Source organism: Drosophila novamexicana, unplaced genomic scaffold (genome assembly GCF_003285875.2).
Source record: "Drosophila novamexicana strain 15010-1031.04,08,12 unplaced genomic scaffold, DnovRS2.1 tig00001302-arrow-arrow-pilon, whole genome shotgun sequence".
NCBI lineage: Eukaryota > Metazoa > Arthropoda > Insecta > Diptera > Drosophilidae > Drosophila > Drosophila novamexicana.
The window spans coordinates 656993-681509 of NW_020824849.1; the positions used below are offsets into that span (position 1 = coordinate 656993).

Here is a 24517-nt window from a genome sequence, read left to right on the forward strand (position 1 = left end):
AATATTATTCAAAATGTATTAAAAAAGTTGCAATATTGTTTGTTGCAATCAATTCATTGGAAATATTTATTTGTATATTCATCAATAAGCAGAATATAAATATTTGTGCAACTTGTAAGCATTGCATATATATTTTATATAATATTCATATCTTTTAACTCAAAATCCAGCTGAAAGTTTTTTAATTCTTATTTAAAGCTACAAATTTGAATCGCAGATCAAAGCTTAACAATGCCAAAAGTTCGAGATTTGTCAGTTGTAAGAAACGTCTGAAAATTGCGAACAATCTTCATGTTTCTCATGCTCATCATACCAAACTCTAATTTTCGCTTGCATTCAGTTAAATTTTGAGTGCATCTTCGATTTTCGAATAATGTTGCCTGTGGAAATGTGAAAACGTGAAAAGGTGAAATGCAAATGTCATATACAGAACACATTGCTCATACGCCGTGTGAATGTCCAGTTGCTCTCGTTCCCTCGCCCCCTCTTGTCTCTTGCCCGGTCTGTCTGTTTATCTGTTTGTCTCACTATCTCGCCCTCTTCACGCTCCTATGGCGACTATTGCTCGCTCTTTGTTTTATTGGACGTGCTGTTGTGCTGGCTGCTCGTTTCTCTGGGTGCTGGTGCTGGTGCTGGGGCTGATGCTGATGCTGCATCCTTTGGGCCAGGTCCATTTCGGAGCGGCGACCACTTTTCGTGGTCGTTTGAAGTTTTTATCCTTATTTATCTTCATAAAATATTCATGCACTTTGCTTTCGGCTACTTGGTATGGGTGTGTGTTCTATATGTGTGTGCGTGTGTGTGTGTTGTGCGAGTGTTTGATGGTGTATGCGCCTGTAAAACCACTTGAAGTGTAGTGCTCAGCACTCTCCGTGAGCACTTCCAGGTGACCCGGTCAGCTGGGATTGAAGCTCTTCTGCCCGGGCTGCTCGACTGCTGCTCGACTGCTGCTCGACTGCTGCTTTGGCTGCTGCTTTTCAATTAAAAATTGTTTTTCACTACATTTGAGTTGATTGATTTTTAATTGATTGCAATTGAGTAAAAGCAGGTCGAGACAAAGAGTGTGCGAGCTTTTAAGCGCACACACACGCACACACACACAAATACAGACACAAACGGAAAACCTTTTAAGAGGCAGCCACGCCTTTGAATAAGTTTTTGCCGCAATGCTTATACATTATTGACGAAGCATCTGGCTAGCGAAGAGGAACGTGGTGGCATCGCCCGCAATATTCCACTCATCGCACCCATTCCCACAAATCTATCTATATACATTCCTAGTCGCATGCCCCTATAGCTCTCAACTTAACCGAATGCAAATTGTATGGGTCACGTCTGCGGCTTTACTGTCTCATAAATTCTTAACAAGGATTTGGGCCATTTGAGTAGCAAATACAACAAATCCCTGTTTTAGAATACAATGAATGGAAAATTTGTAAATAAAAATTAGAACTAAAACAAAATGTTGTTAAGTGAATTTTAATTTGCCAAAACAAAAAACGACATGTGCGCTGCTTGGGTCTGGGGTGTCAATGAGGCTTTGAAACATATTGGGTTGGGACCTCAGCACCGGATGTGCACAAGGGCTGCAACAGCGGCAGACTTGTTCAAACTTCGTGGAAAAAAAGTAAACCCAAAAGGAGCAGCGTTAAAAGACTCGAGCAAAGGGGCGCCAGGTAGCACGGCTCCCCTTTGCCCAGTCCGGTTGGCCAACCCTTTCTGATGAAATATTAGCAACAAGCTGGCAAAATTGAAGTTAAACAAACAAAGTAATAACAGCCATCGGCTGCCACAAAAAGGCCCAACAGCTTAACAGGGCTTCCCCTCGGCTGGCATAGCTCGCATATCATTTATACGGCGGCCATGCCGCAGGCTTAACATTTTTTATACCCTCAATACATTGCAAATGGGTAAAGGAAGGTATATATGTTTTGAACAAATGTAATAAGCTAGAGACTTAACATTTTCATTATATATTCTCTTATACCATACACAAAAAAGTTGTTGATTTAATTTTTATATCTCTTCAGATATCAAATTTATCGATACGAGACTTCTGAGACTTGGGTTTTTAAGCATAACTCCAGAACTACCAGAACCCTCGTATAGCATACTCACACATACAATTAATAACTTTTTTAATAATTTCTCTCTCGAGTGAGTTCTTATGCAATTCGCTTAAGTTCAGGGTATTTCCCAGTCGTGCACTCTCAGCTAGAGCATTCTTGCTTCCACCCAAATGATTCTTAATGTTCGTTTTGAGCATATTTTTTCTTTTATATTGTCGCTATAAATAGATTTTTTTTGTTTTAGCTAATTGTAATGCCAAACTTGGAACGGCGTTTTCTTTAATTTATAATTTAAACATTACCTGAGGCGGCTCCGATAAAGAATCGTTTGCCATCTTTAAAGATACTTTGTGAACTCAGGTCTTAATTTCAATAGTTGTTAATGTTGTTGTTTCTGTTAATGCCCTCTTGCAAAAGATTGCCAATTGTGTATATATAGACAGCCTTGCTGTGCTCTAACAATTATTTATCACTTAATAAGGTATTAATGTGTTTTCAAATATATCAACACGCGTACAAATACAATTTTAAAATATATTATATATATTTATTTATCACGAGTTAATCGTGGTTTTCTAATGTCAATTTTTGCACTTTCCTTTGGCAAGACGCGCAACATGAAAGGAATCTATGTGAAAGAACGGATACCCTATGTCATATATATATATAGATATATATGAATAGGTTTGTTTGTCGTGATTGACTGATTGATGACGGCAAATGTTAGATCGTGTATCATTGACAACTCCGCTATGTCAATACAATTTGACTGATTGACTGACTGATTGATGATCAACGCACAGTCCACATATTACATGTACGAGAATATAGTTTGATTACAATTTATGCGATCGAATACATAAAGAAATCTCTCCTCTTCTACATATATTAAGTTGTTTGTCATGACTGTCTGATTGACTGACTGACTGATTGATGATCAACGCACAGTCCAGACATAAGAAAACCCTGATTTATCCGGCTGCACTCATAACTTAATCTTATTTCGAAAAGCTGACTGATTGACTGTCTCATTGACCGACTGATTGATGATCGACATTAATGGGAAGCGGGTCCACTTTGAAAACTAATTTTACATGCAATGCGAAATAAGCGAGAAAAAACCAAAACTTACATAGTTCTAATTATAATTACCGGTCTATAAAGCCATGATATTTGGTGCACTCGACTTGAATGAAAAATATTCAGGCAAGAATATTTCAGTGGGCGTCAGCCCATAAATACAACAATCTTTAGTGCACATGTCTTCAATTTTTTTGCCGTGTGCACAGTTTGTCAAATATTTGCATTCGTAAACGTAATCTCCCGTCGCTTCGTATGACAGTTTTGTTTTCACTGCCCGGCTACACGTGGCGTATGAATGATACGAAGAATGAGTGCGACACTTGGCAACAACTTCAACAAACTGTGCGGAGAAAAAAGAAAATAGAAGCAAAAACCAGCTGTGTGTGGGGGCGTGTGTATGTGTGAGTGTCTGTTATGGGTGTTTTGGGGCCGGGCCTTAGCTGTTGCTGTTACCTGAAATTTATGGCAAAGCTGTCAATATGTGTGTGTCTGTGTGTGCGTGTGGCCGTGTGCGTATAGTATTCTGATTTTTTTTCGGTGCCTTTTTGCTTGCTTGAATTATGACAGAGCAGATCAGCGGTTCAGTGAAAGTGGAAACCGGTTGGGAAGCCTAAGGGGGACACATGTCCCTGTTTGTGTCTGCTCCAGCTTCTTGTTGCTGTTGTTGTTGTTGTTAGAAAATTGTTTTTGAAATGGCTAACAAGCTATTAGCAAACAAACAAAGGGCTCTTCATGCTGATGACGATGTGCTTTAAGGGCTGCAGACTAACCAAACTGTATACTGGCATTGGCAGCTGTTGCATGCCATATCCCTCATCCCTCAGCCCGGTGGAGCGACATTTAAGCGTTGTGAGTTGTGGAAGCCCTGCTTCTGCTGTATCTTAAGCATCAATCAACAACAATGAGAACAACAATTCATTATCGGGCATACTGATGTTGTTCTTGCCACACCTAGGCAATGATTTATGATGCAGGCAATGCCAGAGAAATCAAAAATGTAGAGCGCCATTTAACTTGTTGTCTCTGCTGCGCGCATGAAAACCAAAAAGAAAACAAATAGACGAATGGAAAATGTTATGAAGAAACTGTCAAATCATATCAAGCCATATGTTGCAGCAAATTTAATTCATTTGGCCTGCTGCTAGTTGCGGCAGCTAGTCCATAAATCAAGCTAAAGTGGCTGCATTCGCTCGCCTTGTTTGTTGACTCGCTTCCGCTGAAAAGTAGGCAACATTTTTTACCTTTAGCTTTCTGCTGGAACGCGTTACGCATACGCCGCGTTTGCTAGCTAGCTGAAAAACTGTAAATCGAATCGTATCGGAACCGAAACAAAAATTGAATTCAACTGTGCGTCTGCAAATGCCGCAGAGTTGCGGGCGAGCTGCGTTGTTTGGGGTAACTGTTGCTATTGAAAATTGGAAAAATTGTTGTGCGCGAAAGGGTCCGAGGCACCCACACACACACACGCACACACATGAGAGCTGTAAGCACACACAGAGTTGAAGCAACAAACAGGAAAATCAATTAATATTTTCAGTAACAAACACGCACGCATACAGCCACATAGGGTTCCCTTTAGCCCTCAACAAAAATTTAATAAAAATCCAAACAAGCGTCAAACAACAAAAGCTAAGCAAAAACAATACAAGAGGTAATCTCGTTGCCTCCGCTACAGTCCCATCAAAGCCCCTCCCATATTTACATATGTATGTGTTTGTTCCTGTTGCCTGTGTACGCCTGCACACCCCCTGCTCCCTGCTCTCATTCGCCACCTATACTTTATTAGCTGCCTGCGTTTGGCTGCTTATTAAAAATCGCAAATGCTTAATGCGGCTACTTGCCCTGACTAAGGCAGAGCGCTGCTGATTATGAGCTTGGCCAGAGACCAGAGACTAGAGACCGTGTATCCCGTCAAATTCCGAAAAGCTTTTCCCACACAGTACCGCAACTTGCCGCCGCCCTCTGTAGCTCCACCACAATGCTAGCCACACTTGGCTGCTTGCTTATATGGCTTACCTTTTTGGGTGGCCGACAAAACAAATGACAACCCAAATTATTTTGACACCATTACCGAAAATGTTCACCACACACACTCACACAGACAGAGATAGAGAGCGCCGCACACTCAAGTGGCAGCTAGACTCAACGCGAGGCGAGGCGAGGCGTGGCTGGGGGCGGCAGCGGAGGAGTGGCAGACATGGCAACATATTGTGCCATGTTCTATGCAACAAAAACAAGAAAACACTTGCATGCACACACACACACACACACACACACACACACACACACACACACACGCTCATGGAAATTGCTGAGGACGTTGCTGCTGATTCTGTATCACTGTCTGTTCGCCTGTCTGTTCCACCCCGCCTCTCCCGCTCTACCCAATCGTTCGTCCTGTCTGCCTGTCAGATTGTCCTTTTGTGGCTCCTGTGCGCGCGCTCCTCCCCTCCCGATGGCCGTCCCTCCCGTCTGCAGCAGTCCACGTGGCCGGCTGGCCGTGTCTGGTCGTGTTGTACGTGCGTCGCGTGCGTTTTCCTGCAAATTGCCAGTTAAAATTTCTGACATGTCAGCAAACGGCGACTCCGACGCCAAATTCACCATGGGAGAAGCCAGCTAGCTTCAACGATGCACAAAGTTATGCGAACAGAGGAAACGTTATTGAAAGTATATCGCTTGTCGATAAATGTGGCTAACGATTACATATCGTTGAGCGATAAATGTCGATATCGATAAATTATTTCTTGCTATAAATGAAGTTAACTTATAACTTATTGCTTAGCGATAAATATTATTATCGCTGACATATCGTTTGACTTTAAGTGTGGTATTCGATAACTTATCGCTTGGCGATAAATGTGTGTGTCGATATTTGCTGTTAGCGTTGAAGTGTATCGCAATGCAATTATCGATAACTGGGTAAATTCAGTTTTTGTGGAAATCAATAGAGATGAATTTAATACTCATCAAATTTGTGCTTATCGACAAAGTAAAACGTATCGAAAAGAATAAAAATCAGCCCACTTAAACGATAGTTGATCGTTTAAAATATCGTTTCGATAGGAAATTCTAATGAAGTTTACTCAACATGCACTCCTAGTCCAATGGGGCCTGGATCTATATTAAGTGTTACATGCTCGCCCATTGTGCCTGCTCTGCGACGCTATGTGGGTGTGTCTGTGTGTGTGTGTGTGTATGTTTGTGTGTGGATGGATGGATGCTTGCCTTGGTTAAGTGGTAGCTGCTGATGGGCTGCTACTACATCGGCGACGGCGCGGTGCCTGGGCAGGAGATCAACAATGGCACGCTTTGTCATACGAAAAATGGGCGACATGCAGCTCGAGACCGGGAAGACGGCAATGGTTCAGAGAGGGGCACAACATATTCAATAGATGTCCTCGGTACTCTGGCTGGCTGCCTAGCTGCCTGTTAACAGCTGCGGTGCGCAGGGCGTTGACAAGATTCTAATTGAATGGCAGCTGGCACTGCCCCAGGCATAGCCCCGGCAACATTTTGTATAATATGCGCATGGAATCGGATTCGGAACAGGAGTCGGAGTCGATGTCGGATATAGGTGTCGCCTGCACTTCGTCAGCTATGACGTGGCTGGCTATCGTTATCTTTGTGACAATGTTCGTTCAATATAACGTATAATTTGAACAAGTTCTTGGCCCCAGCCCAATCGCAGCTTGCCATGGAATGTCGCCCAAGTGGGGGACTCAAGCTCAGCTCATTTGTAATTTATACAGCTGTAATTAAATGCATAATACATAAAGTATTTAGATATGTTAAATATGATTTATGAGCCATTGCCTGCTGCTAAGCTGCCGCTCATTAACTCTTATGTTGCCGATTTTCGATAGTTTAGTTATGGTAATGCCGGGCTGCGGGACGGGTTATAATTGTCAACGCCTGCGGGCGACCTTCTGGCTATAAATATATTATTGAAATTGAAAACTTAACGCTTAACAGCTCACCATAAATATCTATAAAAATAAAAAAATAACAAAATACGTACTATGCGATTCAAGGGCATTTTATATAAATTGTAAGCGTGCCGCGCGGCATACAAAAAAGCTAAACATTAAAAAAAAAATAAATAAAAAAAAAACAAAACGCAGAGCTGCATTCCAATTGCTGTTCATAATTGTGGGGGTGAGGGTTAAATGCAAGGATGGCCATTGCTTTGACCTAATGCTCCAACTCTGCTCCGTCCAGTGCCAGCAGCTGCTCAAGTATGCAAAGCACAAGCAAACAAAACCATAAAAAATGAACTGAAAAAATATTAAGGCGAAAAGCCGAAAAACCCAAATGACGCGCACAAAATGCCATTGAAATGTCAGTTGGGCCGCGCTTCGACTTCGAGTATGTTTTGGCCATAACGCATTCAAGTATCAATCTGTATGCGGTTCAAGTTGGGTCACTTGCCCGGCTGGCTATTGGAATTGGTTTGGATTTTGGGAATTGAATTTAAAATTGAAATTGAAATTGAAATTGGTATTCAAATGGCAGGTTAACTCGAAACACTCAACATTGGCCGTGCGACAACTGACAAGCGGTATACAATTGACAATCGTCGAGTGTTGCTTGATTGAAAGCAGCTGCCAAAATTAGTTGAGATTGCGAGCAACATATGACACTTGGTGGCTAACAGACATTTGGCTAATGGGTCTTGCAATGTTGCCGAGCGCATTAACTCAAGTGGCACTTCAAGTGGCGTCTGCTCTAGTTGAGCGCTGAGAGCTGAGTTCACAATATTTGAGTGTCCTTTTTATTATGTTTCTGTCAAAGTTCATGTCCGTTGACTCGGCAGTTTAACTTTGAGTGGAAGTTAAATGCTGAATTTTATGCAGTTCAATTGACGAGAAGTTTCCAGTTGTTTGACCAGAACTTAAATGCTTTTATCTTTTATCAAGATTGCAAAACAGCTTAAAACCGAAACGGTTTGAGCCAGCAACTTTACTTTTCTTGATTGAATAAAGAGCCTAAAACTGAACTGAACCATGAGTTTACGGTTTTTTGTTCTTTTGCTTATTGAAAATATTGCAAAATTTTATTGGGCTTGCGCTAAGAAGAAGGATCGAAACCCAATCTGGCTTATAAGATGTACAAATTTAGGTTCAACAACCAAGGCTTAAGGCGAGGTTTGAACCGTCAACCGAACTACTGAGCATTTTTCGTTTGGTGTTGACAAGTAGGCATTTTAGTTAAAGATGGCAACGCAACAATCTCATCCTGTCCTGAATATAACAACAGGTCATGAGCTGTACAGAAAAGTACAAATGCCCAACCAGTTTGACAATGTGTTAGCTCTGACAGCAACATAGGTTAATGTGGGCACAAATGAGCCCTAGCCAGGATATTGAATGCGATTTAAAAGCTTATCTTTCACTCGATATGCATATCAATAGCTGACATTCGCTATGCTAATAAAGCCCACAAAATCGGCAAGCGATGAGTTCATGTTAATCTCTCGATTTCACAAATACAAACACATTAGCACTGTGCGCGTTTTCCTATCAATAGCCCGCGACTTATCACACCCCCTTGGAGATGTCGCTCGCTCAAACACGCTAAGCACCGAGTAGCCCTCCACCCTTAGAGATCCATAACAATTTCCCCTGTCGCATTGTTTTTATTGTTGCCTGTCACTTGACTATTTGGCGCGCATTGACAAATGATGCGCGCGCTAGGAAAAATCTCAGCTCAATTCGAGTTGTTCAGGACTCGACGCTAATTTTGTGTGACAAATAATTCCAGCTAGTTGTCAATTCTTATAGATAGATAGTCTTGTTGCCTTGCGCCATATCAAGTGTCGCCTGTCTATTCAATTTGAGTGTCCCGCTGGGGCGAGTCCGCCTTGATTGAGGCACTTACGGGGTGGCACTTAATGCCAGCTTGACATGCAACCGAGGCATTTGCGCGATTTACTTATATAGTTATAAATGTATATATAGCCAACACTCTCACTCTTACTATCGCCATGTCTCTCTGTTTTGGCTGGCTCTAGCTGCTCAGTCCTGTCTCATGCAAATCTCTATACCTATAAATGTATATATAATATATATATAGAATACTTGTCCTAATGCTAATCTATTTTGTTTTCAGCTTCTGTTTCCGTCTCGCCATTTGCAGGGCCCAAAATTAATGGTAATTTCATGCTGTCATTGCGCACAAATCAACACGGCCCCCGAAGCGCCAGCAGAACAAAGCACAAAGGTACGTAACTGGGTAATTAAAAGTCTATTAGGGGTAGGCTCCAAAATTACAGCCGTAGAGTATTTCCAACTTTCCATCAGCAAGAAAAAAAAAAAATACTCAGTCTTACATTATGGGATAAAAATGGGGTAGGGGTTATTGGGCAGGCCCTGATTGTGTATATGTTTATTTTTTGGATCTAGTGTCCTTGGCGAAATGTTTGCCAATGAAAATAAATTGGCAAGACGAGTCACCGGGCACGGTTAGGGGTTGGGGGAAACAGTACTCACTTCTTTGACAACAGTAAATTGAAAAGTTGTCTTTGCTTCTTCTTCGCAACAAACGTAATCAGATCTAGAGCTAAAGTTTTGTTTTATACAAAGATTTAATTAATATCGCATCCGGCCCTCATTTGCATCGCAATGAATTTCTCACAGTTGCGCCGAGCTAGCCTACGATTACTAGTGTTGAGCATAACTCGGAGCTTGGGCTCAAGTTAAGAGTCTGTTTAAGAGTAGAAAAGTTTAAGTGGGAATAGAGTCTTGGCATCCCTATTGAGTATATATATCAAGCATACTATATAATCATTGATGGAAAATTGACATGATGTCTAAATAGTCTAGTGTTGGATAACAGCTTAAGATGTTTGGCAACTCTAAATGGATAGGACTTAGCTAAAGAAACAACTAAACAACTCAGTTTTTCCAGAACAGTAATAATGCGCAAACTAGTTCTAGGTAATTGTGAGTGACAGAAGTAAAGCATGAGGTTAAAAAGTCAGGCAACAGAATTTGGTTTTGAAACATTGGCAACCCTTGGCTGAACACCAATTTTAATAGATGTAGAGTGGGCGTAGAAAGCTCAGAAAGTCTTGTTATTGGGGCAGAGAGCAAATTATTAGAATACTTGGCAACCCCACGAAATGAAATATTGCAATTTATTCTGTTGAGCTGGCAACCCTAAGCTTTATGTGCCCAGACAAGACCAATTCATAGACTCTTCTGCTTCTATGATTCTTTAAAGCTTGGCGATGAGCTCAACTTCTAAGTTTATGTCTAAGGAGCTATAATAACATGAAAGCCTTGACAATGGTTTATCTTAAGTTTTGGCCATGAATAATTCAGCTGTTTACCATCTTTCAACGTTAATAATTAACTGCTTGGTGATTAGATCATCGCTCAATTCGCTTAATATGCAGCTAATGAACATCTATTAGGAGCTTTATATTACAATAACATGTATATCCAAAAAACCTTTCTCCGTTATAACCATTGCGAATAGGTTAGTCGTACATTACATATATATATATGTATATATATGCTATATATCGTTTATTATCGCCGCAAATATTTCATATGATATATTATGAGTGGCTCCATTGCGATGATGTTAATTAAAATGCAGTTGGGCTTTTGGCTGAATCATGGCTCTGGCTTTATGTGAGGCTAAGTTAGCTGGCTCGTGCTATTGCACACCTGTCTCTCTTATCTGATTTGTCATGGACTGCGTCGCGACGGCAGATTGCCTGGCGCTAATTAATTAGCTTTATGCGCATAATTAAATGGTGTGTATACACAGATTTTTGTTATACCCTCGTTCAGAGGGTATTCGTGACGTCTAAAGTGTATATCAGTAATGATGGTCGGATCGATATGGCCATGTCCGTTTGGCCGAATGTGTTCAGATCGGTTCACTATATCTTATAAGCTACTTGGGAATGATAAATCATACATTTCGTTGGTTTTTTTTTTTCAAGATTTCTAAAACATATACCAGCTATTCCACGCACCTTACATACAGGCAAAATCGTATACACAGAAAACTAATCATATATCTATATAGCTCTATATACGTTCACACAAAAAATGTGTTTCTATATGGAAACTGATTTGAAAGTGTATTAAAGCTTCGACTTACCATTTTTAGTCCTTCTTTCTTGCTATATTTGTTTTCGTCATGTTTGCACTCGCGACTCGTGTTGTATGCGCGTCGCTTGGCCTAAACTTTTGCCAACCATTTTTCATACATCTTGGCCATAATGGCCAGCAATTACGTTTGCCATCCGGCTGGTCTAGCTGGGGAGAGCATCGCTGCCAAAGTCCACTTGCCGATGATCATAATCGTAAACATACTCATAATAATAGTTATATGCTAGATGTAGTCGTCGCTCATCTGCCGGAAGTTGGGCATACGAAAAATGTTGTAGGTAATTAATGCCCTCGCCTGGCCTGGCCCGGCCCGGCCAGACCAGAGCGTACAGCTTAGTTTTTGATTATTTGATTTTCATGGTTAGTTGCGCTGCGCTCAAGTTTTCGTTTTCGGTTTCGTTGTTGCTCAATAGAAACGCGTTTGCTTTCCGCAATGTGAAAACTGTCGATTGATTGTGTTTATGTAAAGATTAGCGTATCAGCTTGGTCAATCAAAAAAGTCAATCAAATTCTTTGTTCACCCTTTTGTTTTTTGTTCTTCGGCTGTTGTATATGTAATCGCATGATATCATCAATATTCATATTAAATATTATCATTGGAATTATCAACGCAATGGGATCTGTTCGTCATCCAATAATTCCGATTCATGCAATCTATTAACAGCCTCCTCCAAATAGAAGTCACATTAATTATGCAGCCTCTGGCGGCAACGCTTTGTGAACGATTATTAACTTATTAATGTTTATATTACTTTTTAAATACGACCATGTATAAATGACAACAAATGTATGTTGTTGCTATCTGTACAATGCATAATTTTCATATATATTTGTTTTTGCTTTTGTTGTTTTTTTTTGTTTGTTTTTGTTAAATTAATTTTTTATCATTATATCGTTGATGGAGTTTATATATTTTTTCAATCGTACGCTTTGTTAATTGCGTTAAGCCCAAGTCAATTATCAAATATACAAACCACAATGTTTATAACAATGATGACGACGATGATAATAATGTTGTTTAATAGACGGGGGCGACGTATAATTGAAGGAGCGGAGAGTTCGTTGCCAGAGCCGACGGCTTGTTCAGATTTTTAATTATAATTCCATGACGTTAACGACTTGTCTGTTGTTATTTTAAATAGTTTTGCCATTGCTATTGCCATTGTTTGTTTTAGTGTTGTTGTTGTCGACAGTTGACATGGCGGGCTTTACAGTAGCTGACATCATAAATTGGCCAAAGCAACAGATGCCCACATATGGACAGTTGCCAAGCTCCGGGCGATTGCACAAAGCCAAGGAGCCTGCAAATAAAGTTGACCATGAGTGAAAAATATTTCACGTGTAAAGAAAGAAAATTAAGAAAAACTGTTAGACCAAAGATACTTGACCTGGAAAGTTAAAGAAAAATATTATCAAATAGCTAAAGAGGTTTTAACATATAATATATAATTGTAGTTAAACATCGTTAACAAACTTTTAGAAAATTTATATTTATATCACAGCAAAAACTCTGTGCACTCAGCGGTAAGAACTGGAAGGTAAAATTCTTTTAAGCGAGTTTAATGTAATTAAGGAGATTCAGGCTTTTTTTATGAACTAATTACAAAAGTAAGCATATGAAGCTTTCAGCGAGAACGAAGAATTAAAAGCAAATAAAATAATGAAACGTCTAGAATTTAATATAACAAAATGAAAACAAAATAGATTTATAACACATTGATAAAGATGATATGAAACTTAAGGAAAGCTCTTCGAAATAAAGTAATGTGAATTGGGAGCTCTTAATCGATAAATTGTAAAAGTTACAATCGATAAGTACAAAACAAGTTGTTTGTCTCAAACAATTTATGAACAAAAGCAAAAATTATACAATTTTGTTAAATTGAAGATACAACAGGCTTGTGTTAAGCATAGAAAACCCAATCAAAAGGTCACCAAATATAATACGAGATAGCGAGAGAGACAGAGAGAGCGAGAAAGAGAGAGAGAGAGAGAGAGAGAGAGGCAGAGCGATTGAAATACCTGAATAACTGATGATGGCAACAACCTTACTTTCAAGAAATAGTTACACAAATCTGCGCCGCAAATCTGTGTGTGTTTTTATATATATATATATATATATATTTTTTTTTTGAATTTGAAGTTTTTTGAACCCTAGACAGGCGGAAGTCTGAACACTTATGACTCATTTGATGGATAGATAGAGGCAAGGCTGCTGCTGCTGCCGCAAGTCCCAGCTACAAAACCGACTTTGCCCATTTTTTTCTTTCGTTTTCTTTGCTTTTTTTTTCAAGAGCAAGCTACAACAACGAGCTATATTCAAAAAATATATTGATAGAATCGCGCATGTAGGAGATGTAGCTACGTGTCTGTGCGTGTGTGTTTGTGTGCGCTTGTGTGCGCTTGTGTGTGTGTGGGCGTAATTCTCACCCACTTCAACACTTCATTTAATAAATGTTGTAAACACGCACGAATTGAATTATTTATGCTTAGTTGTCATAAATTCATCTGAAGAGGGGCGCTGGGGTGTGGGGCGGATACCCACGCACATAATGTGTTTCTAAAGGGGAAGGGTGTGGAATATGTGTTGTGGGGGGGTATTAGCTGATCTCGGCTGCTGTTGCTGCTGCATTGGGCCAGACAGATGTGCGGCAATTAAGCGAATGCCCTGCCCGATGACTGACAATCGCGCCGAAATGTCAGGAGGCGCCTATTTTTAAGTTGACTCCCATGATTTACGATCAGAAAGGCTTGTGGGGGCGGGGTGTGGCATGTGGCATATGGCATGTGGCCTGTGGCAGTGACAAACGCGAGCCTGGGCTGCTGCTTAGTTATTAAATATTCGCATAAAGTTTGAATTTTGTAATTGGAAATACGTTGCAGTTGCAGTTGCCGCTGTGAATGCTGGCAATTAAATTATGCGCTGCTGCTTTTTCGCTGACCCATTTCCCCAGGGCCGAAATGCCCAAAAGCAGACAAACATTGGGCGCATGCCAAGCGAGCGAGAACGGATGCGCACATTACTGAGGCACTGGGCTAAAAGGATGCCTCAAGAACTCAAACAAAACGTTGCCTCCATCCACTGCCCGGTCCACACCTCCCTTTCAACATTGTCTGCATTTGTCTGCCGCCGACTGAAATGAAAATGAAAATGGAATTAAGCACACACAAGTTTGCCTAAGTATGTACCGAGTGTACGTATGTGTGTGTGAAATTCGTAGAACTTGTGGATATTTGTGTACGTATTGCTTTAGCTCTGCACTCGCTAGATACTTGCCACATACATGCCCAGGCAAGCCGAGTCGAGCCGGAGCGATGCGAGGCGTTTGCAACGCGTTGCAAAGCGTGGTGCAAACAAAAAGTTCAAGTATACTCACAGTGTCTTATGAGTGCTCTGTCTGATTGTGAGTGTGCGTGTGTGTGTGTGTGTGAATAAGTGTTTAAATTGTTACTCTTGCTGTTGTTCCTGTTGTTGCGCCTTACAAGTGAATTCACTTGCATTCTCACTGCCACTGCAATGCCCCTGCCTCCGCCCCAGCCCTTTCCCACCACCCTCAAGCATTCATGCTATTCTGGCTGCAAAGTCGAGTCAACTAAAATGGGCCGTTTATGTACTTATATTGTTATATTTTCCCGACATGATTTTCAGTATGTGTTTATCTCTCTTTTCTACATTTTCATTTTCCTATTTCCTTTATTCAACTTTTTATTTAAATTTGAATGGAAAATTGACTAAACTCTCGTCTCTAGGATTTTCAAATATAAATTGCTTGCAATGCATTAGAAATTTCTACGTCTGAGGTCAGAGATAAACGAAAACAAATGTCTATCTTTTGGGGAGCCGCAGTTTAAATACCCTTGCAGGCATATGGCTAAAGGCGGAGCAGATTTGTCTGGTGAATTGTTAAGCTGGCTAAAATACTTGAAAAAGCAAAAGAGCTTAAGCTTCGTTTAATAAATCCAATGGCAGCAATATGATATAGTGAACCGAAGCGACGAATTTATGACATAATCCTTGAGACTGACTAATAATATATAACTTAACTTATCTTCGAGCGTTACACATTGCACGACAGAGTGAAAGTACCCTCTAGAAGGATATTGATAAAAACTCTTCTTATATTTGGAAGCTAAAACATGAGCTCAATTATAGCTTGACAAGAAATTTGATATTTTTGGCATGAGATTTGATTAAAAATTAACTAACTCAGAAACTATATGAAGTCCACCTTTTATACCTATTTTGATAAATTTAAACAATTATGGCTACACGCTACCAAAAATTTTGTATGAAATTGTGTCTAAAAATGTATAAAATTACGACGCAAAAACAGTCCCAAACATAATTTATGATAGACATTTTATACCTTCATGAAAACAAAAGGATTTCACAGCAATATTAAAGAGGAAAAAATATTTTATTACAGATTATATTTGATCCCATAAGGCCGATCGTTGGCGCTCTATTATTGCAGCCGTTCTCTTTCGTGGATCTCAGTTTAGAGAACATTCCCATTCCGCGTACTCTCTCTCTCTCTCTCTCTCTCTCTCTCTCACACACACCCTTGCTATTTATAAGTTTGGAGAAGCTGATAACAATGACAATGGCCCTGGCAGGGACTCAAGACAATGGCAATCAACAGGCAGAGAGACGAGCTGCCACTGAAACCAGCGGCGAATTAATCTCTGAGATGGCAGCGCTGAGAACGAGGCCGCCGGGAAGCATATGGCACTGCGTGCCGACAGGACTTTAATCATTGAGGGGCGGCAGACAAGTCTGGCAGACTTGAGAGCCTCGGCCCATTCCAGGCCGTCAGCCCTGATGCCCGCTCGTGTCCGTCCGCCTGTCTCTCTTTCTGTCTGTCTGTCTGTCTGTCAGTCGACGAATGTGTTTTGAATTATTGCGCTGTAAATTCAAAAAGGATAATGCGCCTGGTATAGGGCTTCTGGGTTCTGGCTGCAGCTACTCGACTCGGGCCTCGAAAAATGGCAAAACAAAAGGATATTGTGACAAGGATTTATTAGTGAGTCCTGCGTCGACGGCGTCGACGGGGTAGACTCGTCCATTGTCTTGCCCTGCCCGTTGTCATTTATGAATTTCAGGGTTGATTTGAGGCACACACACAAACACACACACAGCCACTGCATGGGCTGTGGGGTCAGCTGAGAGCGCTGCCCGCTCAAGTGTCAAAGCGCAATTATTGCTCATTGCAACGCTTACAGCTTCCGGGCTCAGTGCGTACATCGCCCACATGAGGCGAACAGCAGCAGATTCTGCGTCCTTTCAACTCGACTCGACATGATGCGGCTCAGCTGCGATTTATAGCATTCAATCTGTTTTTGAAAATATGCTCCGCTGCGTCCCCCCGCCAGTGTATCCTTACTTTGTTATACTCTGACTTGGAAGAGCTGGGGAGAGCCTGAAGTGCGAGTCGGCCGAATCGGAGTGCTATATTATACAGCTGTCATGGCAATGATCGGTGGAGTGTTAGGTGCAAGTTAGGTGGATCATATAGCTCGTCAAAAAACTTACTCCTGCAGTAATAGAAGGGCGAACATAGCTTTGCTAGGCTATTTGCCTGCAAGGGTATTTAAACTTCGAAAGCCCGAAGTGAACCTCTTGTTGTGCCCTGTGTTTTTCTTTTAGCTGTTGCACTTTGGTTTAATTACGTAGAACATTGCATGGCAAATCCTGAATAACAAATGTTTTGTTTTTGCGCTCATGCAGAAAAGGAAACTGTAAAGCAGTTAGATTTTAAATTTTAGCCATAAAATAGTACAGGATTCAGCAGGTAAGACGCGCAACTCAGCCAATCGAGGCAGACCATGAGCACAAAAGGGTTTAAGTATTGACTATGCCCCATCTGTGAATGGCCAACAGATCCATTTAAGACACGCCAGTTCCATTCATTGCCACACTGTGGTAATATCCAAACTGGCAGCCAAAAACATTTGACTAATTTATTTAATGGCCTGGTTATTACACGAACATGATGCCGATGCTGGATTGGGGGAAATCTATAACAGGCAGCCCATTCGCAGGTTACGCTGCCCCAACTCCACTCAGAAGTTGCCGGTATTTACAAGGCATTGAATAATGGCCAAATCTGCTGCAAAAGTTTTATTGCACTTGCCAAATTAATTTGCCACAAAAGTAGAAGGCGCCAGACTCGATGTTGTTGTTGCTGTTCGCTGGCACTTTGCTAATGTGGACTACTTGGCAATGGTAAATGGAAATGGAAATGAAAATGGCAATGGCAATGGCAGAGCAAATGGAAATGACTATAGAAAACAAAAGCAACAACAACAACAACAACGACATTCGAAAAACAAACGTGAAATGCGAATAGAAAAGTTAAGGTCTGAGATTGGGCTCTGTTTTGTTGGGATGCTGCTGGGATGTATTTCCATCCGCTCTTAAATGTGCGTTCATTAATTTAATTTTTCATTATGCAGCGGCAAATGAAAAGTGTCATAAGACCCAACAGAGCCATCATGGTCATAAACAAAAGGCCAGAAAACCGAACCGAACTGTATGGCCCCAAAAGGCAGCACCTTTTTATTTTAATATTTGGTCATTAAAAACAGTTTCCAGACTCACTAAGCACAAGAAGACGACGACGACGACCCAAAGCCCACAGTACCATAACCAAACAAAATGAGTCCAATTCACGACGTTTTTGATTTCGTTTTTTACACACACACACACACCTATACGAAAGTCTTGTTTTTTATGATGACAACGCAAAATGCCGAGAAAAATGCGTAAAGGAAAAACAAATCGTTGCACACGGCAGCAGCAACAATAACAGCAACAACAACAACAGCAACAACAACAATAACCTTTAACGCCCCAACAATTAAGGCTAAACGCTTTTATAACATCAATTGTGGGCGTGGCAAGTCGAAAAAACTTTGGGAGTTGCGTAGCAGGGATTGGAGTCTGGGGTGGTCTACTGCCAGTCTTTGGAAAGTCCTCAGATTAATGACACTGTGCGATTTTTACGATTGTTTCTTCAAGTTACAAAAAAAAAACGTTACGAGGCATTTGGCATTTTTGTTTCTTGCTTATTTTTTCTTTTTGAAATTTATGAAATTTTACCTTTTGGCCAAGCAATTTGCTCCATTTACATTCTTTATTAGCCAAACGGCGAGTTAGCGGCGCTAAAAAGTTTTTTCTTTGCATTTTCAGTTTTTTTTTCTTTGTTTTGTTGCCTTTGTTGGACAAGGAATTTCTTCATCGTATGCAAGCTATATAAAATCGGCATACAAAAGATTAAACCCAACAACAGGCGGTTGGGGGCGGGCGTTACAAAGTTTTCTTTCTATGAAAGGTAATGAAAGGGGGGGGAGGGGTGGCTGTTGGTTAAAGGCCAATATTTAACTCTGAGTCATGGCCAAAGTCGAACTGAAAATACAAACTTTGTCAATTTGTTTGGTAGCATACGAATAAAATTTAACAAAGCTGAATTCAAGATGATCAAAGAAGTTGATGTGGATGGAGCTTAGAGATTTTGACAGAAAATTAAAATTAGCTTGGGATTAAAGACATGCAAACTTAAGCTGAATTTCCTTTTAATATTGCAAATTGTACATGAATATTAATTAACAAATCAAAGGATTTGTTTATGAACAAAAAGTGAATTCAAAGTTCATGCGTAAAGTGAACTTCATATGAGATTTGTTTTTCAATTAATTTGGCAGAACATGAGCTTTTATTTTCCCTGACTGTGTACTTGTCTGTACACTCTACACTAAAGGAATTAAAAAAGGATGCATAGAATACGTTTAAATAGATCAGACTAACACGACTTGCAGTTGAGGTTAGCTTCAGATTTCCAATCGGCATGATTCGTTGTTAAGTTCCCTAAAAAACTGCATCCCTTTAAGAATTTATCCACCAAGAGCAGAACATATTTAGGAAAATATTTAAATAGAAGATTTACCAATTTAACTTATGCCGTTCAATTGCGAAACATTATTTATTTTATTATTTAATTTTCAAAATGTGGATAAAGCATTTAGTTTTTGTAAATGTGTGCAATTTCAGCCCTAACACAAACTGATTGCAGTTGTGTCTCTTCAAGCATACTATTGCGTATTATTTATTATGGCCAACACCAACAGAAGCACCCAAGTTGGCAGCCTCCACTCGGCAGCACCTCTGTCCCCGCCTCTGCCGCCGCCTACGCCACCCCCATACTATTCGTCATCCACATGGGGAATTTAATAAATTCATCATCTTTCATTTAGTTGCTGCAGCCAAGTCTGTTACATGGCTGTCCCTTAAATAAAAGGGAAAAAATGAAGTAAAATGAAAGGAAAAGAGAAGGAAAAATTATATAAATGTGTGTCGTAGTAGAAAGAAGGGAAATCACCAGGAAAGAAATAAAGCGAAGAAAAATTTTCGCAGACAACGTGCACTGAAGATGAGCGCAGTCGACGCTGTCGATGGAGGCGTGGCAGCGACCTCGACGTCAACGGCGACGTGGACGCCGGCGTCATCGTCGGCATTGGAGTTGCCCAAAAAAGCAAAAGCAAAATCGTGACTGTCATTTCAACGAAGCGAAGTTATTTTTCATGACAAAGCAGCCGAGGAGTCGTCCTCCGACTCATTTTGCCAGACGGCGGTAAAACAGATAATGGGCGACAGGGATCGGAACAGTTGTACGGGCCCAAAAACGGATAGGCGGACGGGGTAGAGTGATAGGTGTACGGGCTACATGATGTTCCCTGCGCGGGTCTGGGGCCCGGGCACAAGTACAGTGCGGCGCGTTGCGCGCCTGCGAGCATTCCAGCGTTAAAATACCTTTTACTGGCACATTACCAGCAACGCCGCGCGCTGCCCAACCATCGCCAACACCACACCACACAACCACCCGCCCACCCACTTGCCTACCCGCCCACCCAGCAACTAAGCCAAACCGCCGCTGCTGAAGCTCAACAAAATGCAGCTCTGCCAGCGTCGCTGTCGGCGTGGCTGCGTTTTTCATGAAATTATTACGACTTTGGAAATGGGGTCGTACAAAATGTCGTTACGTTCAGAGGCTCCCCCTTCTTGTACCTAACAACACCCCGCCCTCCCCCTTCCCCTTTCGCCTGGTTCCTCCTATTTCGTAGCGTTACCCTTTCACTTGTCCCTTGTTCGCTCAACGTTCCGTCGGCGTTCGCTTTAGTTTATTGTTGAAAATCTTTTGATTGTATCTGCGGAAAATGTTTGGAAATTGGTTAAAGTTGAAGCCGAAATTGAGAGCCATGATGCAAGCTGACTAGCTACCAGTGTGTGTGCTTCTGTGTGAGTGTGTGGGTGTGTGTAGATGTGTGTGGGCGCTTGAGAGTCTTTAAATTCGATACAACATGTTTTGACACAACATACCGCGCCTCACAGAAAGACATAACCTAACTACTGACATATTGGAGATCAATATGAAGTGAGAGAGAGACCGAGATGGCGAAAGAAAAGCGGTGAAAGAGAAAGGGCGAGAGAGTGATAGAGGTAGGAATTGATCGACAGAGAGGAAAGTTGAAAGAGCGAAAGTAATAGAGAATAGAATAGAATACAGCAGTAGAAAAATAGACGGAGAGAGGGGGAGAAGCGAAGTATGAAGGAAGTGAGCAAGGGAGAGAGAAAGCGAGAGAGGAAGAGAATGTTGCAGAAATAGTAATTGAATAGAGAGAGAGAGAGAGAGAGAGAGAGAGAGAGAGAGAGAGAGAGAGAGATAGAGAGAGAGAGAGATAGAGAGAGAGAGAGAGAGAGAGAGAGAGAGAGAAGGCTGCATAAGTAAATACAACGAGAGGGTGAGATACAGAGAAAAAACGTGAAATTAGATCGCCCTCCCTCTTTCAGGGAGAGAGAGAGAGAGAGCGTGTTAGAGAGAGAGAGAGAGAGAGAGTGATGGAGAGAGGGAGATAATGTAGGAGACAGTGAAAGTGTAGTCAAAGGGCAGTTGAATGGGAAGAGATATTCTTGCTCCATCGCCTTAACACTGACCCATAAAAATGTCTCTTCTCATCTCAACTCGTCTACTCACTGAGAAATATTTGTCGCGCGCTCGTAAAGTTCGCATTATAAAAATATATATATAAATAAAAAAGTAAGAGACATTACTTTTATTTTTTATACACCAGGTACTTGCAGACAGAACACATATTTCTTTACTTATTTTTCACTTTTCGTTGTTTTTTTCTTGTTTTCGTTTTTGTTATTGGACTTTCTCGCTAATGAAGTTGCCCGGCATCATCGGCATCATCTTCATTATGGTCATCATCATTCGAGAATGTAATAAGCGTGAAATAATTGACATTTAAGCAAAGCGCACGCACATAGACAATGGAACCAAGACACAAGCCGCTGGACAAGTCTAGATAGCATCTCCTCCCTCCTTGCACCGCCCTGCCTTGTTCCCCCTAAGCTATTCGCTTTGTAGGCCAACTCCAGCGCGCTGTGGAGCCCAAGCGCAACGTTTAAATCGAGAATCATGACAGATGACCGCACGTACTCACTTCTCTCTTACTTTAATGTCCCACGAACGAAACGCAGTCGAAGCTTGGAGCTGTGGCTGGAGCTGGAGCGGGAGCTGGAGTTGGAGAGTTGCGGACGCAGTCTGTGATTCTTGTGGGGCTACGTTTCTGGGTCATGAACCAAAAATGTAAAATAATAAGTTGGCTTTAGAAAAAATGTCGTCGTGCCCGCACATCCCTCTCCTTATACCCCCTTTCGCTTAGCTATTTGCCACTTTTTTTTTTTTGAGGTCTTGTCGATTTGTTTTTGGCACGGTGAAGCACCTGTGCGCGAAAAAGGTAGAGGGGCAGCGGCGGCGGCAACGTGAAACATCTGTCAATGCGACACGTGATGTGTTTGCAAAATTTGTACACATACACACACCGTAAATTGCCGTTTAAAGTGTGTGATAGTTGGGTGCCAAGGTAATCAGATTAGATGCCAAATGATAGAGCGCCCGGCATTTCATAGAAATATTGCAGCAGGTTGAAAAGAACAAGCTGCTGGACCATTGATATTTAAATGCCTTTGCCAAAGTCTACATGTTATAATTATGCTCTATGCATATATTAAGCTGTTTGTCGTGACAGACTAAATGACTGATAAAAGGGAAAAACCTAAGGAGTTTCCTAACGTCGTTTTGTACAGCAATTGGGGAATTTCTTCCATTGCTAAATTTCGGCTATAAACTTAGTTCCAAAGAAATTTGTGATAATTCATTTAAAACATGTTTCGCTCTTGCGTTAACTGCAACACTTGCATGGACTTTGCTTTGATCTACGAAATTTCCAGTTTCAAATTTATTTTTAAAATTCCTTACCAGAAAATATGTAATTTGCAAGAGATCAACTGACTTGTGTGAAAAAAGATGTAAACTCTTGATTGCACGTTATCGCTTGATCTTTAGTTAATTATACATATATAAATCTATATATATTTATGTAAAAGAAACCACTTGCTACGAGCAAAGCCGGGTAAAACCCGCAAAGTACGTGCATACATTGTTTCCAATATCTGTCTGTCTTTGATATAAAGACAAATGTACCTTGCAATCTTTGGAAAATTATGGGTAAAGAAAGATGTAAATGAAAATGTTATATGGATTATTAAGGAAAGAATGAGAATCCGTAGTAATTCTGAGTGTTGTCATAGTATACCTTAATGGGGAAATCTGCTATATAGAGTTCTGCAGCCGGTAAGATTCAGATATTCTAAGCTCATTAAAGGAAGGTTGGGTTATATTTAATATTCGCATAAAGCTTTATCATATTGTAAATGATTATTGTTTGACTAATTTGGCACAATAGAATTTAGTATCGTCTATCTATCTATATACAGATTATTTTCTATCCATATATTAATATAGTTATTTCAATTTATAACTACATTCATATCTAGCTGTAGATACATATATGTATATATACTATTACATCTAAGCATATTCAATCTTCAAGCTTACAATATTTCTGCTGTCAGCTATGACATATCAAAGCTACACATAGTAATTATTTTTCTTGTGCACATGCTCATTTATGATATCCCCATTTCTTCTTGTTCTTTTTGTTACAGTCATCGCCATCAATGACCCCAACTAACTCGTAAATGGTAAGTGCAAAATTGTCTGTAAAATGCATTTTAAACTCACAATCAGAATTAGGGGCATGGCAATCCACCTCCTTCACCCATTACAGAGAACATTGCATAAAACACCCTCCAATGCACCCTCAACCTAGCCCTCGCCCTCATCGTCGACCTTAACATCTACGATGGTCACGCCCCACACGCCTAACACGCCCCGTGTTGCGGCGCCAACTAAATTGCTTTGCAGCTCAGCATCAGGCAGCAGCTTTACCTATAAACCAAAATGAATGACTGAACGGAACGTACCGAGGTGGCAAGGGAACAGGGCTAGGGTGGGGTAGGAGTAGGGGAAGGGTAGCTGGTGTGAGGTTGCAATATAAACGGCTGTGAATGCAAATAGATGCGATGCGAGTATATGCAAAAATCTCATGCTGACTGCAACCTCGTCATCATCAGCAGCAGCGCCAGCCGCAAAATGCAATCGCATCGGGTGGTCATAATATGCTTGTTGGGTGGAGTTTTGCGTTCTGGCGGAATGGATGGAGGGGGGGAGGGAGGGTGGCAGTATTAAGGGGTTGACGTGTGGTCTTATCGCGAGGCGGTCCACAACGGGCACAGACAGGGGCCAGTTGTTGGTGTTAAAAAATGCTGGCCACAGGCAATGTCATCATCTCCATGCCCATCGTCATCATCCTCATCGTGTGAAGCTCTAAATGCAACATTTTGTTCTTTTTTTCTTTTCCCCCATTAACTTTGACCACGCGTAAAAGCGCTCCAGCTCCCACTCCTCCAACGTGGCGCCCCTCTATGCTATTTGCCTGAGTTTTTATTAGAATTTCCTAGTGGGTTTGGCAGCAGCACAGCAGCAGCAGTAGCAGGGGCACGACTTTCGTGCTTATGCGATGAATCAATCCGTAGCGACAGCGCCGCATTTAGCGGTTGCAGGCAATGCGACTTCTATCGCATTACGCCATCTGCCGGCAGTTAAATGAGTTAAACAGAGACCCCATTACGGTTAGCATACAGAGCGATGATCCGTTCGAGCGTCCGCCCCATCTACAGGTTACAGCTTAACAGATTAATCCGACCCACTTGTGTGGGCAAACAGCGTAAATATTTGCAGCCCAATTGCCCAGTGGCTCCTCTGTAACATGAAC

At 41.2% G+C, this 24517-nt stretch overlaps 1 protein-coding gene across 2 annotated transcripts in view; it reads left to right on the top strand.

The window, feature by feature from the left end:
* The window catches only part of LOC115767077, a 103577-nt gene that overhangs the window by 33146 nt on the left and 45914 nt on the right, over window positions 1–24517 (top strand). Inside the window, exons 3-4 of one of the 2 annotated variants that reach the window (XM_030711220.1) lie at window positions 9261–9371; window positions 23349–23384. The gene's annotated coding sequence lies outside the window, so the exon portion shown is untranslated. Of the gene's footprint in view, window positions 1–9260; window positions 9372–23348; window positions 23385–24517 lie in introns of those variants that run through there. The other variant, XM_030711221.1, reaches the window with a different exon arrangement.